This window comes from Ambystoma mexicanum, chromosome 6q (genome assembly GCF_040938575.1).
Source record: "Ambystoma mexicanum isolate Mex_15411 chromosome 6q, UKY_AmexF1_1, whole genome shotgun sequence".
NCBI classification, from domain to species: domain Eukaryota; kingdom Metazoa; phylum Chordata; class Amphibia; order Caudata; family Ambystomatidae; genus Ambystoma; species Ambystoma mexicanum.
In genome coordinates, this window is record NC_090937.1 from 1,339,090,080 (window position 1) to 1,339,113,922 (window position 23,843).

The window sequence follows — 23,843 nt, forward strand, 5'->3', positions numbered from 1 at the left end:
TATTTGGCCCCACCAGCTGCCCTCAAATACACTTTGAAGACATCTGCCCACTGGTCCCAAGAAACTGTCGGTTTGCCAGGGGCCGTCAGGAAAGCTGGGGGAGGCCTAGCATTGGAGTGTTTCATGACAGCAACGAGGCCCGATTACTACCCCAGACGGGAGTCTGATCAGCAAATGCTCCCTATAGCTGACTTGCCTTGATGGGATCAATGTCCTTGCCTGGATCTATGCCCTTCCTCTTCCTTGACTAGGGCACACACAGCACAAAAGTACAATAGTACAGAATGGACTGTCTGCCTACAGCAGACAGTGCTCAACCACCCTTTTAGCTGCTAAACTGAATGCTTGCCGCAAGCTGTGTCCACTCTCCCATGCCTTCAGAGATGCCCCAGTCAGTCTGACAGTAGCGCTTCCTGCCACTCCAGTAAGGTGCTTGGGCAAATGCAAGATCCCTCTCACCATTGCCTCAGTTTGTGTTGCCCCTGAATACACCAGTCGGTGCTGATGTGCCTCTCCACAGAGCTTCTGTCACACATTGCTCCTTTTACTTCACCCGGCAACAGTCCTGTGTTGCTTGGCAATGCTGACATTTGCCGCCAACGTGCAGACGTCATAGGGTTCTTTCCTCAGTGCGCGGTGCGTGCCACAGCAAAGTCACGTGCACGCTGCCCAAAATCCCCAGACCAGACCACCTGGGAAGTGCGGCTCACACCCACCGGAGCAACGGACAGCTCTTCAGACACACAGGGGTGCAGGACGAAGTCCGTGTGACGAGATGCCCTTGCTTCACAATTCCGCTGGACAGGGCCTATCTAATTCGCCCAGCCGGAGCCTGCACACACATGTTGCAGTGCAGGGTCTGTCCCTCAGATTAATCTTTGTCGCCAGTGAAGAAAGCTGGACACCGAAGTATGAAGTAAGTGCTTTTATTCACAGACCCCGCAGCAGACCGCCACTGAGCCCTGCTCAACACCTACTGTGCCAACCTGGAATGTTATCAGACAAAACAACCAAACATTCCAGGCGCACCATTATGACAAATTCCTTCTGCCCAGTCTGCCAGTCCTGCGGGATTTCTGCTGTGTACCATCCATTGCGGGACTATCCTCTTAGTTCCCCTGATGTGTTGTGTACATGCCGAACGTCCTTTCAAAGTGTGTCCTCTCACCTGCACTTCTCGTCAGTTTCACTGCCTTCAGCACATGAGCCACCGTCATGCTCTGATACTGTGTAGTAATTCGACTATTTGCATGCAATATCTTGTAGCCCGGCATGCTAGTGGTTACCTTTCATCGGCAGTATGCAGCGGGCACACTCCCACCCGGCCAGGCCATGCCCAGCTGCGCTCGCAGATGATTCTCCATGTCAAAGACGATTCAGCATGCTTTCTGACCCGTGTAGTTTCAGTGGCTGTGGGCGCTCGGCCGCCCCCTTCTTCCCACAGTGCCGAATTTCCCCAGTGCTGTCGTGTGCTCCACATAGCCCGCTGCCGCTCACTGTAGATTATTATCCTCCGGCAGCGCTCTCTTCCATCGGTCTGTGAGACGCGGTCTGCTCACTGCCTGTAGCTTCTTGTCCGTGCTCCCAGCTGATTTTGTTACCTCGTATAGCGCTGGCTGCGGGCAGATCTGTCCTGCGGTGTCAGTTACTGGCCTCTCTCTTTGTCCAGAGTGACCGCCATTTTGTTGGGCACACCATCAGTCTTTTTCATTTCACTTTTCTAATTAACATCGGGTCCATATCTCTGTCCCAGTCAGGGATTCGATCGCTGCATGCCTGACATTTTCCCACGGCTGTGAGTTTGTTTTCATGTCTCGTACATTCTTTTATTCTTCTGTGTGCTGAATTATCTTGCAAAATCTGCAGGAGCTCTGTGGAGACACGTCCCATACCATGGCTGATACGCCACCCACCCTCTGTAAGATCCAGACTTTGTTCTAGGTTCTTTGTTCTTTGCTTTATCCCGCCACGAGGGTCGTCTAGATGTTTAGACAGAAGGATACTTTGTTTCTTGGGATTTAGTTGCGGTCAGTCACTGTGTACAGGAATCGATCCTGAACAGCTTCTAATTGAAAACCGAAATGAAGACAAAGGACAATTTATGCAGGAGAGATGGCAATGGGACACCTCAGAGACTGGAAGAAGGCAAGATCAAATGCAGGTGACCACAGACAGGCAATGACAAGATTTTGTAGAGTGGCGGATATAGGAGCAGCCCCAGCACAAGTTCCCTGTGAGTGCGGCAGTTGAAAATGCACAAGCAGGTAACTTTGTAGCACACTCTGGAGATTTGCAAAGTTCCAAGTCTCTGCTCGGAATAACAATGGCTGCTGCGAGGTATCCCAGGACAGAGCTGGTCAGTGCACTGGTTGGTCCAGCGACACTTGCAAAGGCTCAAATGGCATGCATCCTAGTGCAATGGTCAAGACTGGTTGTTCCTTTCGGTCCAGGGGTCAAAGCACCAACAAGGGTCTTATGATATCAGGAAGAGGAGCATGGCTTCATCAGGCCAATCACTGGAATCGATGCTGGTCAGCTGCAGGAGTCGTCCCTGGCTTGTAAAGTTTGTTGTATTAGTCTTGGGTCCAACATTGATCTGATGAACATTTGCAGGAGCCCCCCTTTTATTCAAGATTCAAGATAAGAGCAAGCACAAGCCCACCAATGGTAAGGATCTGAAACATCAAAAAAGCCAAGTTTGTCAATCATGAACGACTACTCCTCATTACATCTGCCCAGCGATAGACTTTCGGGCACCAGGAAAAGGGAAAGGGACTTGCAGGTTTTGCGGGAAAGGGTTTTCCATATAAGGCATTTCCTGACCTGAGAAGACAGTCTGGGAAGACTGTTCACTAGTTCTTTGGCCATAATGTTGTTTGGCCTTCTAACAGTCTTGTGGCACAGCCATCTTAGGGTGCTAGCCACCTTTAGGTGCCATTCACAGTAAATGCAAAAATCACATAAAAACTGCACAGATCCCACTGCTGCCACCATCTTGTCTTAGGTACATTGCCAAAATAACCAAAACGTTATTATAAAAAATGTCATAAGGATACACAGTATCCTAACTGCACTTCACTGGTGATGTGCACAATGGTAAAAATACAAGACTCCATAAAGAGATACGGAGTGCTGACAGTCTTAGGGACTAGTCAGTTTCCCCATAGGCATGAGCAACATTGGCAAGGGGAAGTAAAGCAGAGCTATTTACTGACCACCAAATGGCCAGGACATGGTGCAAAACAAGCATAAACAATTGGGGTGACACAGAAATCTATGGAGGGAAATCCACACAAAGAACATCTTTCCTCAAAATAAGGAACTCTCGTTATGATGTCAGAAGGCAGGCCCCTAGCCAGATTGAGAGACACCCCAGCAAACGACCTCCCGCCCATAGGGATAAAGTGGCAACTAGACAAGTTCCGGTACCTAGGAATTAATGTGGGCCACACTCCGGAGCTCACACATGGGCACAACACTGAAGTCGCAGTCACCAACCTCTGAAGATCTATAAAATTCTGGTCCAAGCTCCCACTAGCGATGGTGGGAAGAGCGGCGATCACCAAAATGATAATTCTCCCCAGATTCCTTTACTTCTTCGTGAACATTTCCCACTATGTTCTGCCGCACTTCTTCAGGAAACTAGAGGCTATCATCGGGGACTTTTTGTGGGGCCCCCATAGGCACAGACTGTCACTGGCCACATTAACTCTGCCACATAAAGAGGGAGGAATAAAACTCCCAGACCTACAGCTCTACTACCTGGCCGCTCAGCTCAGCCACATCACGAAATGGTTATCGGATGAACCAACGGCCGAATTAGGGCTACTGAAACAATACCACACCAACCTAATCCCTAAAGAAACTCTGTGGTACCCTCTCCGGCAACCCTTGGACATCCCCCTAATCATTGAGCTCGGCAGGAAGATATGGGCCAGGACCTGCTACATAAGGAAGGTGAAGCACCCGTACTCTCCTGACAACCCTATAGTGGTGGATGTGTGCAAAACGAGGGCAGACCTCTCTGTAGCTAGGAGATGGGAAGAAGCTGGCATATACACGTGGGGGGACTTGTTAGGAGAAGAGGGATTCAGGGACTTTGAGTCGCTACAGGACATTGAAGGACTCTCCAGGGGCCAATTTCTCTGGTACCACAGGCTCAAACAGGCCGCCAAGAAGCAGTGGAACAGCTGGCCAGAGGAACCCACCCCAGATCCGCTGCTGCAGGAACTGCATGACCTCTCGGATGGATGGAGACCAATCTCCAGGCTTTACAACAAGCTCATCGATAAACCTAATCCCAAAGGAATGCCACTGAAGGCGAGATGGGAAGCAGACCTTGAAACACCACTCACCGACAAGGAATGGGAGAGAGCACTAATACACCCCAAGAAGGTGTCAAGAAACTCCAGAGTTGGCCAAATACAGCTGAACGTCCTTCACCGAATTTACATGACTCCCCAAAGGGTTGCTTCATTCAACAAGAGGGTCTTACCGGCATGCTCATGGTGTGGGAACGACAAGGCGGATATGATCCACATGTTCTGGACTTGTATGAGGGCAATGTCACTCTGGTCCAAAGCCAAACAGTTTTGCAAGGACGCTGGAATGGAAAGATACGACTGGACACCCGGAGAATGTCTACTTGGGACCTACCCCAGACCAAGTAAGCTCAAACATATTGTGAAGTTGATGGACCTTTCTTGCATATTAGTAAAAAGAACCATAGCAATGGCCTGGAAGACGCCTGCCAGTCCCAGGTATGAACGGTGGCTACATGAGCTGGAAAGATGGATGGCTGCCGAAACCAGAGCCTGGCAAGAAGGAACCATAACCAGTGGGGACGCCACAAGCGGCACCTTGGACTCCTGGAAGGCCCTCCTGAGAGACATGCGCTTCAACGCAGACCATAAGCCTCCCTGAGAACCCATAACGCTTTGTAGTATTGTCCTTTTGCACCACCACAGAGTCGATGCCCCCTGAAACTGTTTTCCCCTCACTTCCCGAATAATCAGTATTCTGTTAATCACAAGCCATCTCGGACTCTAAATATATCATCACACAAAGACTGTTGTTTTTGTTGTTGTTCTTTTTATTTTTTGTTATAGTTCGTAACGTTTGTATTCATTAGTTCCTGTTTCAAAACCAATAAAATACCTTTAAAAAAAAAAAAAAAATGATGTCAGAAGGCAGGCATGACTTGTTACAGCAAGATAGATTGGACTCTTTACAGCAGGCTTAGTTTTGGCCAACCGCCTATGATATTTTGCCTTTATAAGAAAGGGACTCCATCTTCTTATTCTTCTCCTTGGGGTGGCTTCTAAAGGTCAGGAGCTGGCGATTTCCATCTACAAAGGTGATATGATAGGTTATTTATAATCACTTAACACCCAGAGGTTTCTAAGCGTGGACCCGGGGATCAAACCTGTGGTGCTCCATGTAATCTTGCTTCCACGATGAGCACATTGCCCCTGAGCTATCCTCCCGAGCTTGCTGTAATTCATTCTGATCCGCTGAGCACTGCCTCTATATCTCAGCCCACCTCCCACTCTCCCTTACATACTGAAGGAGGAACCTGCAACGCCTAACCTCTGTCTGGCCATGAGAGGATGGATACACTTTTGTACCTTTGCTGAGATTGCAGTGATTTTCTAAGTTATTTGACATAGAGGTGAAGGCAGATAGCATCTAGGCAGAGGAGAGCTCGGCCCCCTAACCATTCTACAGGGAAGTTGGGGTTGAACCTCTGTTAAACAATGCTTGCCACTCTGCTAGCTGCATTGAAACCAGGTTCCTCACAGGGGGTGAAGGAATCCCTGTAGCTGCCAGCTAAACTCCCTGGACTCTGGTAAGAAGGACTCACCTTGTCCCAGCGCCCCTGTATTGGTAATCACAGAGCCTGGCAAGTTCAAAGCAGCACAGATTCTTGTTTCACCACTACTAGCTACCTTCAAACTGTCTTGACCATGTTTGATGCCTTTGAGCCATCTCAGGGCCCACATTTCTTCTTTTGGCACTGTTCATACTATTAACTGCATCGTCAAGCGAGTTTGACTCCATCTCACACCTGTAGCACTGGAACTATCATCTCGACCCGACTCAATGGCGGAAGCGGACCTGTGGAACCTATCGAATTGCTTTGTCTCACACACTGACTCGAATGGCACAGGGCTCTGTCTCAATGCTGACTTGACGCTGACTCACCGCTTTATAAAAATGACTCACATTGATTTAAAACTAGCTTGAGCACAAGAGAAATACACTGTTCAGCCCTGCAAGACAGAGAATAAGGTTCTGTTAAGAGGCACTGTCCTTGACTGTAACAACCCTAAAGCACTCGCTTTACTCAGGACTACGATGGCTCTGGCTAGCGGGCTGTTACCTGAAAAGCCCACCCAACACTGCGTGGATTAACATTACAATATTATTATTACATACAATGCAGTATAGTTTGTTAAACTATGCACAAGTGTTTGCCTTTGTCTAGTGCACACCTAAAAGAATAATTTGTAGGCGAGATTAGTTTTGTCAGCTAGAGAAAGTAAGGCAGAGTGATGTAAAATCATCCGGCTAGGTTCACATACTTTGGTCAAATGGAGAAGCTGGGATTTTAGCCCAGGTCTACAGGTTTTACAGTTGTATGTCAAGCAGTAGACTACATGTCCTCCCATCACATCTTTAGTTTTACAACAAAGTGCAATGCTTTTTGCATAGTTGTCTTTCAAATGCTACTCAAGTACCATAGGTACAATAAATGTGACTTACAATGTACCAAAACCACAAGATAAATATTCCTGACAATATATAAAACATTTCTATAGAAACATCTTACGTAAAAAATATATGATTCACTATAAATGACAAAAGAGCCAACAGAAAATGTCTGCAAATTGAGTGCAAGGAATTCCAGCAAAATATGTGGATTAAAAAGGAATCATTATCCACAGTACATTGTTAAATGTATTGAAAGTAAATAGCTATGTAAATATTCAAATCATGGAACTGCACTGAATTACCATCAATTACAATTTGAGAATTTGACAAGCTTGATGACAAAAATACTTTAACCTATTCTTTAGTGATTGATTAGTATGGCGATTGTATGGCAATGCTGAAAAATGCTCTGCAGCAGCAGTAAGTAAAAGCTCCCAGTAGGGTGCTTTTGCTTGATTGTTGCCGTGAGAACACAGCATTAACTTTCACTCATGAAACTGAGTCAGTTTACAAAATGGTTGCACCCAAATGCTTGAAAATGAATGCGTTGAAGGTCATTTAAAACATTTTTCATAGGAATTTATTTTTAAATCAATGCCAACATATCTTTTTTATTATGGCCGACATTTTTAAAGCATAACATTTTTGAGTGAACTTCCCCTTTAATCACCAAACCAGCTGACCAGAAGTCACCTTCTTGACTTCTAGGGCACCAGGCACTTCCTCTGCTGCCCTCTGAGCCCTCAGAGATGTTCTGAGGCATGCAGAGGATGTATCTACTTCCACATAATATGCCCCACTCACAGCTGTTGCCTGTTTCTCTCTAACCCCAAATAGAGGTCAAGCGCCACAATGATTGTTGTGGACACCTCTTGAAGTCTGCGGCAAGTGCAGTCCTAACCTGTATTATTTATGCATGTGCTCTGTCACACTTTTTAGATCCTGATCTCCTTACCAATGTCTGAGGTGGAGTAGGGTGATCATTTATTTTGCCCCACACAATTCTGTCCCATCTTTCACCTACTTGACAGGTGTTATTTGCTCAGATCTAAGGGTTCATTAGTAGCACAGTCCACCGAACAGTTAAAAGCAATCAAGCCACCCAACACATGCCGGTTCATGTCTTCACAAACTCCAATGCAGGAGCCCATGCATACATTATGAGCAGATATGCTGGATAGCTAAATTGGAGTTTACCTGAGCAATGTCCTATTGGGCCCGGTGGGGCAAATAGGGCATCGAAAAGAGTCCTGGAGGCAGAGCCACTCCTCTTGTGCTCTCTGTACTCTGGCACTACCTGCCATGTATTTTAACACGTTTTTCAAATTCCAGATTTAAAAATGCATGCCACGTTTGCTATTATCGCCTTATTGAGGGATAATGACCCTCCACCAATGTATGTCCCGCGATGAAGCCAAGAGATAACGACCTCTCCCAACATAGTGGTAATAGCAATACATGATTTGGTGGTGAAGTATAAACATTACTTTGACAGTGAGTGAAGTAAATAGAAAAACTGAGTTAGCACATGAAATGAGTTTTTATTTTGTAGTATTTAAATAAGTTTGTTTTCATAAGTTAAGAATTTCAATTGCAAACTTGGATATAACGGAGCATGTATAAGGAGTCATAAAAAGTAAATAATTTCTCTACACGAACGTTAAAGCATTTTCCAGTGCGTTAGCTTTGTCTTTGTTTTTTGTTGTTGTTGGATGTTGCAGCAAAATAAAAGCTCCTGCCAGAGAGGAAGTGCATTGTTGAAAAAATGATTGCCTGGAAATTGCATTGTTATTTCCCTGTTTGCTTTTTAAGACAGAATGTTGCGAATGCAGTCAATACTAGTAGTTTTTGACTGCACACTGAACATTCTGATTGTCTGTGAGAAGAGAGCAATAACCATTTCCATGTGCTAATTTGCAAGCAACTTAAACTTTCCTTTCTGCAATTAGCTTTGTGGATAACTGAGGCATTATCTGCCTACTGATTACATAATATTCCACACTTAGGTCTCCTTCCATTTCCTATTAGCTAGACATACATACATTGTTAAGTGACCCCATGACAAGGAGGCCTTGGACAATGGACATGCTGATTAGCTCGCAGTCACCATATTCCCAAGGTATGTTGACAGATAGATGCGCAGCATGAAGTATATGAAAGATAAATGCGCTCAGAGAATCTTAGAGCATACGGGGGTGTATGCTTTAAGTTTAGCTGAATGTCATGTTGATTTTTTCATGCTAATATTGAATTGCCTCACTGTCATGTTTGATATTGCCAAGTTAGCATTGTGCCTTGCTTCTCATATTGATGTTTATTCTGTGAATTGATTTCAGATTTTTTTTTAATTGCCTTTGGGAATTGCTTGAATGAGATTTGAGAGACTTTGGAAGTGAAGTGCCTTTCCTTACAGAAATGTTGGAAAGGGGGCACGACCGTTCAGTAAATGAAATTTCCTTATCCACGGTGGTGTTATTGATGATACCAAGTGGATTCAGGGAAATATGCACAGAAATCCTGCTAGGGCTGCATGCCGAGAAGGACACTGCGCGAGCTTGCACACAGAATCAAAAATGCCTGCCTTGTATATTCATGGAATTCACTGTGCAAAGTAACCGCATTCGCATGTCGCTTCCAGAACGCCCCCGGCAGACCCCCACGCAAAGCATAAACAGCCAAAACAGCTACCTTTCTGTGCTCCCCGGGTGCAAATACACACACCCTTCAAACAGTGCTTGGGGTCCCCGGCAGGCAGTCCTGCATCTCAGGGACCCTGCGCAGGGGCCCCCGAGACTGTTGCCGGCACCCCGACAACATGTGTATGAAAAATCGTAACTTGGTAAAAACGAATAAAAAACGTTTGTGCGCCCTGTCACACTGCATACGCAGTTAGATCAGAACCCTGGTTGTGTACACACACCCCTATATCCGACATGCAAACCCACCTCTGTGCTGCAATTCCTTGTTACGCTCACCTGGCTCCCACAGGGGCGTCGATCTGAACTGGACAGCTGCAGTCTCCACCAATGTGACGCGTAGTGCCGAGATGACGGACTGGACTGGCCCACCCAGCTTCGTTTGCTTGGCCCGTAGGAATATTCTTCTGATGGTTTGGAAAGATGAGCTCTCCATCCTTCATTGAGCGCAGGGGCGCGTAGATAACCAGTTGCTTCACTGGCTCAAAGGAATTGGTGAGTTCCAGAACAATATTGACTCTGAGATTGCTGGCAAGCCGCCGTAAGTATGTAGTTCGTAAGAGTTCAAATGTCTGACTTTCACTCTTGTCCGATTCCTTGCAGGTTGCAGCTTGACCCTAGCGAAGAGTTCCTCGTGGCAACCGGTAATATTCAGGTAAGGATTTGTATTATCCAACACAGTTCGATAAAATAATGTCAATATGTAACCTGTTGCTTTCTCCCTTAGTCAGGCGCTGAGAGAAAGTATGACGTCTCGGGGAATAATGCCTCCGGCGGTAAAATCAGGTAAGTCTATTGTGGTGAGGAGGATTCCCCTTGTTTGTCCCTTTGTTTCACCTTGCTGTCCTTTTGTTTCCCCTTAGGGGCCGGGGTTCGGCGACAATGCAGTGGAAGCTGCGCCGACCTGTGAAGAGGAATAGTACCCCGGTGGTAAAATCAGGTAAGTCTATGGGGGCTAACTAATATTGCCTCTGTGTATTCCCTTGGCTCACCTTGCTGTTCTTGTCTTCCCCTTAGGTGCCGGAGTGCGGCGGGAGCATGCAGAAGGATGCAGTGGAATGTGAAAATGCTGCGAAGGCCGGTGAGTTCAGCGCGGCGCTGCTGCAGGCGAGGCGACGCGCATAAAATAACTTCTTTCTTCCAGCTCGAAGGCGCGATGGATTGGGAATTCAGGTAAGGATCAAAGGTATTGCTCTTGTTCTAACCTTTTCTCCTCTCCCCTTTTTCTAGGAGCTCTGGACTCGAGGTGGCCGTGGCAGAAGACTGGATGCAGACTTGCAGGCACAGTGAGTGTTACGCTGCTGGATGCAGAATAACGCGAAGCGTGTGCTGCTCTTCGGGCGTGGTTTAAATACCCTCCAGAGTAGTCCCAGGTAAGTATTCCTCCCCAGCCCCACCCGAGTAAAAAATAGTCCCTTAGGTAAAGTAGTCCCTTCCAAGCCTCCTTTGGCTTGGAGCTCTTGCAGCATGGTCTGCATCAGGTGAGTTTGCAGCATGGTATGCATCAGGTAAGTTTTAATCTATGAGCCTGGTGCCTATGGCGCCAGGACTGACTCTCCATATGAGCCTGGCGCCATAGGTGCCAGGACTGCACCCAAATAGCCCCTAGCAGGGGTTGTTGGGTTTGCTTAGTATAACTTGATGTCTGCTTCCGTGGTTGCTGGACTTGGTCTGGGTCCCCGGGGGTAGGCATCATGACAGCCCTTCGCACAAGTGTACTTACGCCTGCTTTCGGGTGGCATGGAGATTGAGGGATTTGCATGGCCATTACTATGCTGCGCGGGTGGTTCCATGAATGTGTCGTTTGGTGCGATTGTGGGAGTGCGTGGGATTGCCTGCGGGCCGTCCCTCGGAACGGCCACTTTTTCACATGTTCTTCCCCAGTTTTTGTGTTCTGTCCCCTTCCCAGCCCTCTGTGCAAGCCATGCCCACTCTCTGTGTGGGGTATCGCGCAAGGCCTCTGACGGCTCGCAGAGATGTGCTGAGCCTGCGCAAAATCCACGCAAATCCAGGAAAAGTCCTCTGGAGTCGATTCCATGAATCGACGAATGGGGAGTTGTGCACAGAATGGTGCACAAATCCCCGATTTTACACACAAATAATTCCATGAATCAGCCCTTAAACTGCGGTTATTGTGGATTTGGTTATTGTTGGAACTCACAGAGCACATGACAACTAGTGAGTCTAAACAAGCGACATTGGGCCTCATTACGGGTCCAGCGGTAACCTTGCTGGCGCCTGACTGCCTGGTGCCATCGGGCTATTACAAGTCTAGCAGCCGGGAAATCAGGCACCAGTAATTCTGTTCATCCCCATTGCCATAGTCCTATCAGACTCTATGGGAGTGGGGACACAGAACCGGCACCGTTGTTACTGGTGCCGGTGCTTCCGTGACAGCTTTGTCTACCGTGACCGCTGTGCCTGGCAGGGTCAGACATGTCGGATACAGCGGCTCCGGCAGGCAAACACATAGTTTGCCGGTCCGGAAACAAGGGTGCTGGTGAGCTTAGCAGCACCCTTATTTCCGGACCAGCAAACTAGGCTTTGTAAATTAAGTGGCTATTTTAATATTTGAATACATTGACGTTGGTTTTTCCTGCCTCCGGTGCATTGAGTGCGTATCAAGTGTTCTGTTGGGATTGCTTATCCAAAGCATTGTATTGTATATTGTATGCCTCCCTGCTTTGCTCCTTTTTCGTTAGGGTATGTCAAACAGTTGACTGACAAATAGCGGCACCCCGTGAGTATATTGTAAGTTTCAAATGATTGTTCATAATGCTATGAGAGATTGTGGTGTAAGCTTCACTCAACTCTGAACGCAGAAACAGAGGGAGGCATTTCCTTCTCTTCTGGGGCTCAGTGGTGGAGGATTCTCCTAAATATTGTGACAGCGAGAACCCTAGCATCCACAGGGGTGGCAGGTAGTATCACTTTATACCTGGTTTCCTGGGAAACAGGAGAGTTCACACCTGGTTTAAGAGGTTTTACACCACTACGTGACCATGAAACATTTCCCAAAAGGCCGTCATTACTTTGTGAGTATTCCTGCCCTTAGGACACCTTGTACCTCTGGTACTCATTGAGGAACCTGCATGTTCACATATCTATGAACACTATTCTTCAGAGAAGTCACTGAAATCCATTTGTTAGGGATTCGCTGGCCAGTTTGGGTGTCTGTTCCTTGGGGTATTATGATCTTCCCTTCTCACTTCTGATCCTAGTGTTATTCCCTGGCTTAGTCCAAAAGCGAGAAGGCAATGCTTTCAGCGAGATAAGAAATTGGGGTGGGGACCCTAATGTGCTGTTTGGCAAACTTTCAGTGCAGAGCCTTGAAAGTGTCTAGCATGGTCTCAAAATCCCCAGCACTTATTCACCCTTTGAAAGACGCTGGGCATATGTAAGTAATGGAGTGGCCTAAGAGACATGGGCAGGTTTTTGTAACTGCAATAACAGCCAGTGATATCCATTTTAAAAGGCGTCTTATATATAATTCATGTGCTGCTAAAAATGACTACACATTAATATATTTAATTATAAATTAGAAATCAACTCAAAAAAGGTAAATGCAAGGTCTTTTCAGGGAACTCCATGATTCTTGTGCTTTAAATGTATTACATCATTCATATGACAAAACTTCAATAGAATATGTTGCAAAAACCACAACACGTATTTCCTATATTATGCTTTCCCTAACTTTTAGTGTTAAAAAAAATAATAATCTAATTCCAAACGTCTAACAACTGATGATGCGATTCTAAAATATCCGATATTGACATCTAGTATTGACACTCATCATCTTGAGATGTACATGTGTGCTCATCAAAGCACGCTGGGGAAGTGATTTTAGCGATTTTGTGGGGTCCTAGATGAGCCCCTGCTCAGGAGAAAGTGTTGGAGAGTGACAGAGCTGAGCCCACACTGGACCTGGCCCTCTTTCAGCTCTTTCGACAGGGCGTGTTGGAGTTGCGAGGAGACTAGGATGTCATTTCTGATGGCACACTCTCGCCAAGCTGTTAGCTCTGATTTGCATCTGCACACTGACATGGAACTGATTAGGATTCCCCCACACAGACTAATCAAACTGGTAAAGCTGTGAATCTGCCAGCTAGCCGACGTTGCAGGTGCTGTTTTCACAGGGGCATGGAAAGGTACGGCCGGGACATCATTTGAAGTGCAGGGATGAATGAGGGCAGCTTCCGATCAAGGACCTGTTGTGGTAGTTATTGAGGAACCTTGGTGACATCCTTGCCAGGGGTGATGGATGACCTCCTGGGGCGGGGGCTGGAACGTTTAGGACATACACGTTCCACCAGAACGGGTCTGCAGAACTTGACCTTAGTAATCATAAGACCTTAGCTATGAATGCTGCCACTGCAGGGCAAGATCTCCGGCATCAGGATTTGTGTCCACTCATAGATCAAACTTGCAATCGCTACATTAAGGATTACCATTTTCCAAGCTTGTGTCATTCGTCCAGGGACAGACATCCCTCAAAGTGGAGTGCTGGAGGCCAACAGCGCAGAGCGCTGTTCACTTATTACCACCCACCAAGAGGACTGCTCCTCGAAGGCAAAATGTCATCAACTTGATGCCTTTGGCTGCTCAAGGGCATTCTCTCAGTTACCATCATGCCATTGTCAGTGGAGTGGATACCTATACACGCTGGGGATGGAACCAGACTCAGTAAACAGTATCATCATGCTCCTATACGTCAATGGGCACCCACCTGAATTCCATAGATACTAGATCCGCAGTGAGCATGAGAGATGGAGACACATATATGATCATGTAGACCTCGCTGCCTAGCTCCTTGTCTCTCCTGGTAGGGAAGAGGGATGGAAGCGGGTAAACTAATCTTTGTAGATGTACACATGCCTAATCAGATCATACCAAGGGAGAGATACACAAGCCCCCACATCAATGGAACAATACACTGTTTTAATGGAGTTTTGTCTTTTTCAAGAATTGATCTGACGTAGATATATATCACCAACTGAAAGTGGATGCTACGTCTAGCTACACCATGAAAGTTGCAACACAGAGGTCTCTACAGATGCATGTAATTGATTACACTGCAGACTATCTTTGGAAGAAGACGTTGTATGGCAAGAAATATGCTGATTCATTCCACCCATTCTTGACTGACTACATTGCTGTGATGACAGTGAGCTTAGAGCCCTTTGGGTAGCATGCATGCAATGGATGGGATGCAGAATAACTCAGACACCAAATAATCAAACCAACTCAGGAAGCTGGCAAAGTTTACTGTTTTAATATCAATTATCTAAAACAGGGAGGGGAGTTACAACGGACATCAAAGGACGTTCGATCGAGCTTTCTCGGCTCATTTCACATAAAAACACATTTATATACTTAAAATTCATCATAAGTGATGTCATACTACGTGGCAAATAAGAAAAACCTACGAAGAGTGTTGATAGGCTCAAGGAGAACATCTTAGTATACTTTATATTAGGGGTGGGATTATAATTGGATGTCTACTGTCAGGTGGACAGTTTATCCCTACCTTTAATGTGTCATCTTAAACACTATTAAGTACACGGTATATAATTGGCTATCAAACTATAAGGCTCTTCGTTATATGACCCTCTACAATTGGTTGGCACGCTCGTGTTATGTCTGGAACATTCGGTTACCTTAGCAGCACGTACTCTCATACCCAGGTGCCAGGAGGTGGACTTGACTTTACCTCCCCAGCCAATTACCCCAACATCTCTCATCACACATGCCGTCTGCCATGAAGATTGGCTTTGAACCTGGCCTTGCAGTGTATTCTTGTCTGTGAGAATATAATGGAGTGTGAGCACTCACTATCGCTTGTTCTAGAAATCAATGCCCAACTCTATTTCCATGCTTGGCTCAAATGACAGGAGACCATATTTCGGACCATTTTGCAGCATTTAGATGTCTTAAATGATAAAACTTGGCATGCCTGGTGTTCTTTCTTTGCACTTAACAAGGGATGATTCAGCTTCTCAGGTTCACTGCCTTCAACAATAGATAACCGGCCTTGGCTGCCTTGACTTTGATACCAGGCCAAACAGCTCATTCTTGCTGCAACACAGTTCTCGGCTTTCCTTCTCCATGGGTCCGAGCTTACTAAATTCATGATACCAATGTCCAGTTTCTATACAATGGCGGCTCCGCCTGCAGTCTATTCATTACATATACCCAGCTTCTAAGATCACTTAGTCTACTTGCATTGCTGCATCTGTACATATTCTGCAGTGCGTTACACACCTGCAATCTTTTTTTCGCATATGAAAGTTTACTCGATTCTTTACTTCATCATCAGTTTCTATAAGGTCCATCGATTCTCTTCAGCCAGTAATCTCAGTGCTTCACTTTCATCTTCTGACGTCACATGCTCCTCTTTCTCTCGTTTTCATATTTAGAGGGAGTTCCTCCCTCAGATTGTCGTCTCTTTGGGAATACATTTCATAGGGTTTTCTCAGAGGGTACCTTCTTTCGAATATTCGTCGTGATATGGGCACAACTGCTGGTGTCAAGCATGGCACAATCTCAGGCTTCCAACATACAGGAGGTAGGGGGTGGGATAACCTGCAGAGGCATGCAGCTACTTCTCTACAAAAGCAAATTTTTGGCTTCAAAGCACTATAAGGGAGGCTCCATGATATTATAATGTCTTTTTTTTTTTTTACTGGGAGTACAATATATTAGTAAGATTTAATCCATTTTCCCATTGCATAAATAACCCATGTAAGAATTGCCAAAACATATATTCTCCTGATAATACATTTATTTATTAATCCATGTTTTCTGTAACACAAGATCAAATGCTGTCTCATCCTAAACTAGTGACACCGGGTAAATATATGTTCAACAAATTCATCACATATTGTATGAATCTAAAATATGCAAAATAACAGAGACAGTTATTTTCCTTTTTTTTTGCTTTCTTATGTCATAGCAGCAAAACACTGACATGTTTCACCTGACCACTTAGTACTGATCTTTCTGCAGGCAGCGATCTTCTGTATAAGTGAACTGCAGCTTACTCTATGTAAAAATTATAATGCACAACATTGAAAACTTTAATGGTGTAACATCTAACATTGAATCACTCAAATACAAATGAATAGCATTGTTGTTTTATCGTGAGTGTTTACGTTTTGACAATGTTTGACATCTATCAAGCATTACATGACAAAGTGCAAATAATAGTGTGCATGGCCCTCGAGGATGTGGTGCCCACACTGAACAAAATCATGTGTGAGTTCAACAAGTTGTAGGAAACATGTGAAAAGTTGGCTTGCAACCCGATACTTGCAAAGTAGACACCCGTACCTCCAGTGGAGTAACTTTGCTGAATATGTTGGGTGGGGACATGACATCTGAAGAAAAGGTGACCCAGCCAAATGAATTGGGACAAAATGGTGTGCCCTAAAAGTTGCGGGGACAAACACCCCCGTACCCCTGTAAAATTACGCCCATGTTTACCTCGTCAACTGCGCTCATTTCTTGGCATGCACAGCAGCTGAGCATGATTAATTAAAGATGTGCAATCCGAATGCTGCGTTGCCACCTCAATAAACTGAGCGATGGATATGTGTGCGCTCAGAATATAGCAGGCATTTATTGCATGGCCTGAGCCATTATGATCTGCATACAGAACTAATCATCAATATTGGACAACTTTAACTGCTATCCTCGCACAGCATGCACCAAGAAGGCACATCTCAGCAATATATGTACTGAGTGAGGATACTCTCAAGTGGGAATGCCTGGCATTCATCTGGGCCTACATTTATCATCATCTGTTTCTATATGTTTCTATCTGGTGAAGCCATCAACATTGCAACAGGTTGTTTGACCATTATGTGTTCAATTGTACATTACAATAAAGGAAAATAACATTTGCTTTGGCAGAGATGACTAATACTGTGACATTATATGTAGGAGTGTACATGTACCTGTGACGGACCCGGCTGCCAATCTGGTTGCTCAGGACTTGGGCTGAATCTCATAGTATAAATCCACATTCAGAAGAAGCCCACAGCAGCTCGCGCCCACCATCTTCCCGCTACCTTCCCTCACTCTCCCTAGTATCCCCTCTCCTTCCATCATTGCTGCTCCCCCATAGCCCATGGCCCACATGCCAGCCATGCTAGTTGACTATTTGCCTCAAACAATGGGTCGCATACTGGATGCAAACCATTGTTTGAAATAAATACTTCTTATTACCACCCCAAAAGGTTAACTTGAGTTTCTAATAGCAAATAGCAGTAATAACTGTCTCCCTGGGGCTGTACGTACCAAGTGCTAGAATCCTGGGGACCCTCTTTCCACTGGTACAGCCCCGGGAGCCGGCTACTATTGCTAAAGTGTAATGCATTCATGTAGAAATGTTTCCTAAACAGCAGAGGCTATGGTTATTGCACGTCTAGGTAAGAGACTTACATTCCCAAGGAGTATGGACAGTAACATATGCACATTAATAGAGATATGTCTCTGAGTTGTTATATCTTCACACTGAATCTGTTGTTTGCCTCCATGACCATCAGTCTGGGTTGAGAGCTGCCAGAAGCATGGAAACTACTCTTCTGAACATCCGTGAAGACCTGCTCTCCAAACTTGACTCCAACACCCCCTGTGTCCTCATCTTACTTGATCTCTCTTCTGCCTTTGATATGGTCAACCATGCCATCCTGCTCAGTTGTCTCCCTGATAACTTGGGGATCACTTCTCAGGCCCTGGCGTGGATGACTTCTTTCCTCTCTTATCGACCCTCCCAGGTTCAACTTGGGTCCTTCTTCTCCTCTATCTCTATCTCTATCTCTACCTGTGGTGTTCCCCAGTGGCCTAACCTCTCTCCCTGGCTGTTCAACCAATACCTGGCACTTCTTGCCCGCCGTATTGCCACGCTCTGCCCCAACTTCCAGTGCTATTCGGATGACACTCAGCTCATTTTCAGGCTACCCTCAGCCACCTCTTCTCCCTCTCTCATCTCTATCTGTCCGCCATCCAGAAGTGGAGTGCTGCCAATGATCTCTGCTTTAATGCCAGTAAGACTGAGATTCTCCTCATCAGTACACCCACTCTCTCCTTTCCTGTCACTCTCTGGCCGGCCTCTCTTGGCTCTACTCCTGCTCCCACCTGTAAGGCTAAAAACCTTGGGGTCATCTTCGACTCCACACTCTCTCCTCACATCTCTGATTTCTCTAAGAAGTCACACTACCAGCTGCACCTCCTCAGAGGGATTCTTCCTTTCCTCTCCTCCCCCCAGAAGCTCACTGTCTCCAGAGCCCTGGTCCTCTCTACTCTGGACTATTGCAACAGCCTCTTTCTAAATCTGCCTGCCTCTACTCTCCACCCTCTGCAACTTATCCAGAACAGGACTGCAAGACTTGTCCTTGGCCTCAAAGCCCAGGGATCGTATCTCCCCAGGACTGAAATCTCTGCACTGGCTCACAGTTGCTGCGTGGATTAAGCTCAAAACCCTCTGCATCGTCCACAAGGCCTTCCTGGGTCTGGGGCCTCAATACCTTCAACTCTCTCTTCCTAAATTTCTTCCTTCTTGAGCTCTTCGCTTGTCCGCCTCCAACTCCCTCAGGGTCAGTCGCTTCTCCAAGCAACAAGTTGGTGGTAGATCTCTTGCTGGGGCCTCCCTCTGGAACAGCCTCCCTGCCTCACTGAAACTTGAGGAGAACCATCGTAAATTCCGGAAGCACCTTAAAACCTTTCTCTTTGTTTCTGCTTTTTCTCCTCCTCTCCCTTGCTGAATCCCTGGCCGAACCTGCAATGGTTTCCTGGCCACCCTCTGTTCTCGGGCCCTGGTCCCCTCCACCGCCAGTCGGACATCTGAACTGCCTTCCCGGCAACCCCCTGCACTCGTGACTGTCTCTGTATCCCTACAGTCCCACTACCAGCATTTGACACCGGATGTCTGCACTTACCCTTGCACGTGCCACCAGCTGGCCGTACTTTACTTATTGTTATTATTCTTTATCCCATGTATTGCACTCCCCCCTCTCCCTCATACTTTTCCCCTTCCCATGCACTTGCGCAATCTGAAGGAGACCTTGCCTAGTAGGTTCGCTGTCTGTCTTCCCTCTGTTCCCCCTCCCTTATCGCGCGTGAGATTCTTGTGTATAGGCGCGTTATAAATATCATATCATATCAAATCATATCATATCATAGGTATATCAAAAAACTAAAGAATATAAGTACAATGTAGAGCGTAGGGTCATAGATCTGAATTAGTACAAGTACATTTACATTTTGGATGTAGAATACTTTACTACATTATACATATCAAATTATGATGTAGTCAGGGTCATATCTGGCACATTAAATGTATTTATTTATTTTTGCATGGCATAAGATAGTAGCCCGCATATGTGGTGGGAAAGCCTAAGGTCTTCTCAGTAGCATGCCCTTCATTCAGGACCCACTTTCAAGCCTTAGAGTCTTTCCCTTTTCCTCCTTGTCTTCTTCGTCTGCTAATCCTGTGCTGTATGTAATGTGAGATTACAGACAATCAGGCATGGGCCTGTATGGTGAGATATGGTGCAAAATGAAGCATAAGCAGCACAGGCTTCAATTGGCCCAAGATTGTGGTAGCATACAGAAAAAAAAGAAAAGAAATGCATATGCCCAGAGAAGGAAGTTGAAGGGATGTTATGAAGTCCCATATTGGAGTCTGGGTAATGGCACGGGGTTGACTTTGGTTACTAGGATCCACCACCAGCTCCTTGATGCAGACCCCTGTAGATGGTAGACACAGGATATCCTGAGCCCCTAAATCCATCACCAGCTTTAAGTCCACAGTCCATTGAGGACTGGTTGGCCTAAGAAGGTGATACGGTTGTGAGTGGCCCCTTGCATATCCAAGAGTTTTAGGACTGGGTTCAAGCGGATTAGGCTCATGGTTTCAAAGAAGATATAAAGCAGCATTCAAGAATTACGTCTGCTCGTGTGATGCTGGTATTTGCAAGAGCCCACACAGGGAAGGAGCCCCCCTGTGTACCTGCCACTGATAGCAAAGTACTTTAGAACTGGCAAGGAAATGGTGTCAACAAAGAATGTGAATTCATGATGGCATCACGCATGAAAGTAGCCACTGATCATGGACTCCCAGTCGAGCATACCCATTGAAAAGCAACAACTGGGGAATTTGAAGTTCCCTGTTGAGTGACCCAACCAGCGCTTGCTTCCTATATGTAAACAGGTTAAATTGTTCAATGATTCAGGAGCCCCGTTGGGCAAGCCTGCTAGAGTATAAAAGGAGAGTGTATCAATACGTTGTGCGGGTAGGGATTTGGAAGCATGAGAAGAATTGCAGTGTGTGATGGAGCGGGGAAGAAGAAAGGTGCAAATAGGAGGTGGAGGAGGAGCAATGGAGCAGAATGGAGAGGTTAGGGAGGAAACTAGAAGGAGAGAAATTGAGGTAAAGAGGAGCTGAAAGGAGAAGTAGCTGAGGTGAACATCAGAGAAGGACAGGTGCAATTTCGGGAAGGAAGTATAGGGCAGTAGAAAGGAGGAGGGGAGAAAATCAGACAAAGAGGGAGGAACATAGATGAACAAGATAAAGAGGAATCAAAAGGTGGAGATGGTGAGAACATCACAGAAGGATTTAGGAGTGGCGATGAAGAGGTTAAAGTGGAATGGTAGGAAGGGGAGGAGGAAGGGAGAACATCGAAGAACATCAAAGAGACGGAGGACCAGAGGTGATGGATGTGAAGAGGAGTGGCGATGAGCAGAAGAGAAGAAATTCAGAGAGAGGAGCAGAAGTGGAGGAACAGAAAATGAGTAATGGGACAGAGTCAACAAGGATAGAGGAGAAATGAGGCAAAGAAAGAGGAGGAGCAGGGAAACATCAAAAGGGAGGAGGAGAAATGAGGGGGTGATGAAGAAACTGGTCAGAGCATGACAAAACATCAAGGGGGAAGAAAAGAGAAAGAAGCCGGGGGAAGGGGAGAATGGAGGAGAAGGCCATAGCGGACAATAGTCATAGTAATAAGGACAAGGCAGCCAAGTACAGAGGCCACAATAGAGATGTCCTTTGGAGAACCGAGATCCTGGAGAGACACCTTGCTTTGTGGATGGGTAATGCCCAGGCAGGATCCTGGCGCCCTGTCGTTAAGCCTGACAATCCACCACAAAGTGCATGGCCTACATTTAGATGACCAAAGCCATTAGGGGTGGTGGTGCCGGTTTTCTCTTAAAAGAAGTGTGATATCTGGAATACAAGAACAGATTGGTTACTGGATGCCTGCCATTGTTCTGCTGAGGATACATCCTGTCCAAAAAGAAACACAAGGCCGCTTTCTATCTCTGCATGCAGCAGAGAGTCACACACACACAGACACGTGCACACACACGCCACAAGAGAGAAACCTAGAAGGACATGTCACCTTCAGTCATTTCTGTCTGCTGTACAGTCTAGAGATACAATGTGGCCCTGTGCTTACTTTCAGACAGGGTAGATCCTCAGCAGGACAATGCCAGACTGCCAGTAATCAATGTATCATTGTTACTTTTGAACAGTTACAGCAGAGTGGCAAATGTGCATTCCTAAATGGCTGCCCACGGTTGCCAATTTGCATGCTCATTTGGGCAGTAAGTTACATATTTAACTAAAGTCTATTTCCATTCACCAAGTTGCTGCTGCTGATTACTTCAAAGTTTTGGCAGAAAAACGATGCACAATACTACTTCTTTAAGTGAACTTTCTTCAGGTAAACAATTTCCTTGGAACACTGGGTTGCTTATAACGCTATGATTTAATATCACCTCTCCGCATTCTTTCACGGACTTTTACAATTATGTGGGTATTTGTCAAGCGCTTAACTGCTAAGGGTGTTGCATCGTAGCACTAAATAACATTCAATAGTGCATTGCTTCAGGTAGATGGGTTTTCAGAAGAAATCAAATTGAGTATAACATACACTGGGCTTTGAAATTATATTATAATAGACTGAAAGATGTGGGCACCATTGTGCCATAAAGCTAGTACGTTCCCATGTTCCTTTAGACCAATTAGTCTTGACTTAAGCGGCTTGAGTACATTTTGATAAACCATTAAGGTAATGCTCTATTTTTGATTGATGAATGAATGTTAGTCTTGTCAGCTAAGCTTATAAGTGAAGTAGGCCATTTTTTTTAACTTAACATTTTTTAGTTTGCTCTTTACATTTTTGCATATACCACGTTCTGTTTTGTACATACCAGAATGCACTCTGCATTGGGTTGGGAGGGGGCGTATGGAAGTGTCTAAATCAGTTCTAACCTAAAAACTTATTTTTTTTGGCAGGGGGCAAAGGGTCTTAGCCTGGTGGCAGGGCAGTGGTAAGGGCGAGGGGAGGGTCTATAACATCAGATCTGAGCTAAAAACCGTATACAGTGAGAAGGGCCCATATTAACTGTAAGTAGTCTGGGGGTGGCGCTGGCCTCTAGGTTGGGTGGCAGTCATTGCAGGACACGATTTCATTGAAAATGTTTTTTGCATGGGAAGAGGCCCTACGTTTGTTCAGCATCATTTTTTCACTCCTAATTCTTTGGACCAATGTTTTTTTCAGCAATGTAATCACATACAACATTTTCATGGTGAAATACATTACGCTGATTTGGTGGTGTTAGGGAGAATTCTCATAGATGGCTGATTTCCCTTACCCAATGAGTCCCTCAGCAGCTTTGCTGGATTTACAGGATTTATTTTTTTTACCTGTTAAGAGTGTGAGCCTTTTTACCACTCTTACATGTGTTTTGCTGTGTGTGTTTTCACTTTCTGTGTGATCTTGAGCACTGGAGCCTCACCTACTCCATGGTCTCACATTTTTATGTGTGTTACACAGCACCTTTACTGCAGTGACACAGGGTTGTCTTTGAGACTCCCCCGATTCCATTTTCTGGGGCGGACTACTGTCACCCAGAAAAGGTAAAGTTGCCATTAACTTTACTTTAGTCACTTTAAACCACAGACCCAGTACACGCCATCTTACATGGAGTATTGGGAAGGGTTACTTCTTATACCTTTTTGTCTGTGTCTTTTGGAGCATTGTTTCGCTCCCTTTACATCAAGACCTGGCTGGTGGCAGTGGTATCTACCCTAACTTTTCTACCGTGGTTATCTTATATAACCATGGTATTGTTTTAGGCTATTGTATTAGCCTCAAACATAAACCTGCTTGACCAAATACATTTTATTTTGGCTCCGGCTGGGTTTATTCACCATTTCTTTTTGTTAAAGTCTTTCTCGTGTTTTTCTCTGCACGCCAAACCAGGGATGATTCCTTTGATCAATGTCTTTTCGCGGGCTTCTGCACAGAAGCCCTCCATAGGCACCTGAAAGTCTGGGTAGGCAGGATGTGAGGGAGGGGTTTTAGGACCCCTGCCATGGGTTCCCTTGCTAACCCAAGTCGCACTCCTGTTTGATTGGCTGAGGGTACT

At 45.7% G+C, this 23,843-nt stretch overlaps 1 protein-coding gene across 1 annotated transcript in view; it reads left to right on the top strand.

Annotated features, from left to right (window-relative positions):
• SLC2A9 (solute carrier family 2 member 9) overlaps positions 1-23,843 on the top strand; it is a 2,089,749-nt gene that overhangs the window by 386,200 nt on the left and 1,679,706 nt on the right. The gene's annotated exons all lie outside the window — the stretch shown is intronic.